The sequence below is a fragment of the Helianthus annuus genome, chromosome 3, assembly GCF_002127325.2.
Source record: "Helianthus annuus cultivar XRQ/B chromosome 3, HanXRQr2.0-SUNRISE, whole genome shotgun sequence".
Classification (NCBI taxonomy): domain Eukaryota; kingdom Viridiplantae; phylum Streptophyta; class Magnoliopsida; order Asterales; family Asteraceae; genus Helianthus; species Helianthus annuus.
In genome coordinates, this window is record NC_035435.2 from 168,801,070 (window position 1) to 168,806,495 (window position 5,426).

Genomic DNA, 5,426 nt, shown 5'->3' on the forward strand with positions numbered 1-5,426 from the left:
CTACGATGAGATGACCATCCCTTTTTTGTGGGGTGTTCGTGTTCATCCTGATAGCTCTCAAGTAACCGTACGTTCTTTGCGGTTACCTCGTTGCGTCATTGTTGGCCATGTTTGGTCGAACAATGTGGATCTGGAATATGGGTAAATAAACATGGTCATAGGCAAGGGATGCCCATCGTTGTTTATTCCATGCGGTCCATTGGTAGGTAAACAAAGTCCTAAGCAGACTTGTTACCGCGGTCCGTTGGCAGGTAAACAAAGTCATAGGTAGACTTGTTACCGCTGTTCGGACACTTGCTGCTTGATAAGTGCTTGTTTAGAGCACGTATCTGCGTTCTTTCTGGAGCCACTTTCCTTCACGCTCCAATACCGAGTTTACAACGAGGTAGCCTCGTTCGGTGATGTGGAGTGAGCTTTGCTCTTCCGTAGCAACCACTCTGCGGAAGCTATGATTATGTCTGTAGCTCTTCATGGGTGTCTGCGATGTTGCAGTCCCATTTTCGCTCAAAGTGTGCTTGTTGCACGGATGTAACTCTTGAAGGTTCAGGAGTCAGGGCTGCTGATGTGCGGTCGCGTAGATTCCGTTCCTTCTTTTTGCTGAAGAAGTTGTTCATGCACCCTCTGTGGTTGTGAACCGGACAGGAGGGATTTGAAGCTTGAAGAGAATGAAGGCAATGCGCTTTGCCTGTTCCTGAGACGCGGTTCAGTCCAAAGAACAACACTGGTTCTGAGCATCTGACACATCTGAATGGGTTCATGTGTGTCACTTCCGCATATTTCACGTGTGCTCGTGAGTGATGCGGAAAAGGTAATATATCCCTTTGTAGTATAGATAGATATATTTCTACCTATTTTTTAGGGTATATAAAGCTGCACCGTTGCAGGTGTGTCAGTCTCGCCGGCCGTGGGGGTAACGCCACGTCAGCCCATTGCTTTAATCTCCTCCTTCACTCCTCGGCTATAAATACCGACCCCAAACCAGGTTTGAGGTATCGCTTGACAACTCTCTCACTACTACTACTATCTTACTTTGCTTCCCAAGCAAACTACTGATTCTCACGCCGGAGAGTGGTAACAAGGAGCACCCCCCACCCCATCCTCCTTGTTACGAGTCACGGTTTGTTTCCTTGTGCAGGAGATCATCCACCGGTGACCCAGCCAGCGATCTCCGAGAGGAAGGGATTAACCCTTCTTGGCGAGACCAGTGTGTTAACCCTGCCCGGTTAACCATGGAAATCTAAAAACAAAATATTAACGTTCTAGACATAGGATCTTTATCTTATTCTATCGCATCTGTCATCGGGCCGTCGGAGTACACCCTCTTTTCACGCACTGCCTCTTTTGGTGGAGGTCGACGTCAAACACTCAAACGTATATCCAAGAAACTGCTGGCCATTTGAAGTTGACGACGATGTTAGGATACTTTTAAGTTCATGAACTAGATTCTAAGCCTTAACCTATAATTGAAAAAATCAAACCGATTAAGGAATTGATGATTTTGTTACTATTTTTTTTTTATAACCAACTTTTATGGTTTGCTTATGGTTACGTATGTAAATAACCAAATAAACGGAACCAAACCGAAACGAAAAATTAATCTTTATACTTTTTTACTTTTCAGAGATAATATGTTATATGTCGAAAAAGTTTTGTTATATTTCTTTATAAATTAATTAATAACATGTTAGTCGTCATTTATTCTTTTAAATAAATAAAAAGGGACTGATATGTTGTTTGATCTCGATATAATTGAATTTACTAATCGGATTGGATTAGCTTGAATTCACTCATGTATAAAGTCGGCAATTAACCTAAGTACCTAACTGTCTTTTCTAATAACCAGATTAACTATACTGTTTATATCGGAAACTAATCGATTATAAAAATCTAAAAACTAAATATGTGTTATATGTTTGGTATTAAAGTATTAACTGATTTGAACCGACTGATACTTGCTAAAGTTCATAGTTGTGATCCTATCAATCAGTGGCGGACCCAGGATTTTATTTCAATGGGGTCCATTTTCGGGTCGGTCCTCGTTCGGGTCAAGTTAAAGTGAGGTTTGAACTAGATTTAAAAAAAAAATAAGAAAAATAGGCTTATCAAGGATTGAACCCATGACCTCTTGGTGAAAAAGAAGGAGATTTACCACTACACCAGCTTTCTTTTTATTTCTATGGTGTCCACCTAATTGTATTTATGGGGTCCATATAGAATTTAATATACCGAATCTACTATTTTTTTTTAAAAAGATTGGGGTCCGGGGACCCCGGTGTCACCAATGTGGGTCCGCCCCTGCTATCAGTACACTTAGGGATAGGAACACAGTTAGGGATAGGGTTGGTCATCACTTGTACAAATTTTATCACTCACAACATCCAATCAAGTTCCGCCATGTCATCAACCATTATTCTATCACTCACAACTTTTTTTAGTGGAAAGCAATGTTGTAAGAACCGTTAGGCGTTAGTCGGGCGGTGAGGTACCGACTAGCGATTAATCGGGATTAATAAGGATTAATCGGATCGAGATTTTTATATGTAATTTTTAGTTATATATATACACATACATTTTTATATGTAATTTTCTAAAGTAGACATGTTTTAACCCCTCGTTGACCCATTTTTTTAAGTAACTGGAAGAAATTTATAAGGTTTGGTCGAAATTTGGCCGACGTCTCACCAAAATTTGGCCAGAATAGGACCGCCATTGACCGCCTAGCAATTAATTGGCCAATAATCGGTGAACCTCCGATTAGTGATTAATCGGCGACTAATCGGAGACTAGTCGAGATTTTTACAACCATGGTGGAAAGTCATCACTTGATCGACTTGCATCACTCACAACTTTTTTTTTATTATTTTTTAATTATAAATTAACAGTAAAACACTAAAATTATAAATTATAAAATTGATTTAAATAAAACCTAAATTATATATTATATATAAATCTAATTTGCAACACATCTGTGCATTATGGTTTGTACCATAATGCTTAGTGACTTGCATCCACTAAAGACAAACTTGTCTTTCATTTAAACACTATAAATAATTTTGTGAGTTAACATGACGCAACGTGCGTGTGTGGTTAAACGTTTTTAAGTCGTCAATTTTTTTTTCGTTTGACAGGTTCATCGTAACGCTCGGGGTCCTAAATCCACTTAGTTAGTTTTTATGTATTTTACGTTTCGGTTTAATTTCTTCGCATCAACACAAAGACAAATTTTTATTTCATTTAAATACTATAAATAATTTTGCGAGTTAACATGACGCAACGTGTGTGTGTGGTTAAACGTTTTTACATTGTCTATTTTTTTCCGTTTGACATGTTCATCGTAACGCTCGGGTCCTAGATCGACTTAGTTATTTCTTTAAATGTTTTACGTTTCGGTTTAATTTTATTAGCATTAACACGCTGCAACTTCAGTGTTGGAGGTCGTTGGTAATAGTGTGCCATTGGTGTTCGCCCCTGCCGCAACGCGGGGGGTGCTTAATACTAGTTACATATTAAAATTTAAAAAAAAAAAAACTAAACATTGGAAATAAAAAAATCCTAAAAAGACTGACTTAAACGTATGGCATCTCCCACCCCCACCTTTGACAAATCTCGCGTTTTTGTTGAATTACGACCGACTTAAACGGTTCATCGAGATTGGTGTGCGGCTCTAACAAGATTTTTAAATCATTTTGTTTTTCTATTGCGTTCAAGTGTCGCATATACGCCTCCTCGCGTTGAAGTTTTGCCGACACAAGTTTTTCTATTCTTTCTTTGGATTCGTTTATTTCCTCCAATTTCGCCTCTTTGATTTCGGAGATCGACTCCGCCACCGCTTCCTTTCCTTTACTTGACGAATCACCACTTTTCTTGCGGCGCGGCCTTATAGGTGTATCTTTTGAACGGGTTCGTCCACCGGTTGATTGGGTTCCTCAATGGGGTCATCGTTCAAATTTATTTGCAGCAAGTTATCCGACGCGGGAGTCGTGTAGTTCCACGAGTCGGAGGTCTTTGATCTTTTGAGACCTCCTCTTTTTTTGGAGCCGTCGGCCTACCCATGTCGACCAACTCAACCGGTACCCACTTCGAGTGATTTCTCGAAACCTCCCATGCCGCAATGTGTGGAAAACTCCTCTTTTTGTATGTTCGTCGATACTCGGCGATGGCGGATTGCATGATAGTCGCCTCGCTTTCTCCACTTTGTGGATTTCGGTTCTACAAAAAATAAAAAAATTTATTTATTAGAACTGTTTTTTTTAAACTGCTTTTTATAAAACTGTTTTTTTAACTGTTTTTATCGCCCCACTTCAACGTCATTTGATCCATGTTTCGATCGCTTGAACCGGGAAGTTTGATAAAATGAGCAATGGCTCGTCTCCAAAACATCTCTTTTCTTTGCTCGTTGGAAAATTTCTTGTTTTCGGAGATGTGCAAGTACACCTTGACCAAGGCGACCTCCTCCTCGCTACTCCATGGTCTCCGAACGGATGTCAGGACAACTTCTTGAGCGTCTTTGTCTTTTTCTTCTTCCTATTCTTCTTCTTCTTCTTCTTGAACGTCATCCTCATCGTCATCAAGACTTTGTTGTGGTTCGCGGTACGCACGTGCAAAACGATGGATGAGCGTGTCATCTTCTAGTGGGTCGACTTGGTGGGATTGGGGTTGAAATTGTGGAAACGGTTGGGAATGAAATTGTTGGGGTTGAAACAGTGGAACGAACGGTGGGTTTTGATACGGTTGTGATTGAAAGTGTGGAAATTGTTGGGTTTGAAAGGTTGGAAATTGTTGGGTTTGAAAATGTGGGATTTGGTCGGGTTCGTCTTGCAACCTACAGCGCGTCGGCTCGCCAAGATTCGCTCGAACCTTGGGCCGTACAAGATTTTTCTTCGAACCTGAACATCTCTTGCTTGAACCATCCATCTTTGTTGGAAAAATTTTTGGATTGAGTTGGAGATTTTTTTGATTTTTTGATTTTTTGGATTAAGTTGGAAGAATGTTTTTTGGATTTATATAAAGAAACCTTTCAAATAATCAAGCCCCAACGGTCATAAACGGTTACTTTTTTTATTTTTCAACGCGTCATAAACTCAACACATTACAAAATTAACGCATGAAAAACCAGGGTGGCGGCGGTGTTTGGTTATGTTCAACGCGTGAAGAATGGCCATCACGCGTCCGCCCCAGGTGGCCTTAGGGCTATCCAAAAAGCTTGTTGCTCGGAGCTCGCTCGGATTTAGCTCGGAAAAAGCTTGCTCAATGTGGCTCGATTTGAAAGTGAGTCGAGCCGTCTCGGCTCGGTTAGAAAGTGATTCTAGCTCAGCTCGGCTTGTATCGAGCCAGATTGGCTCGGTTTGGCTTGCATACCAGCTCGGCTCGACTTAGCTCGGATTATTTTGCTTTTAATAAATTTTTTTATATACATTATAATATAT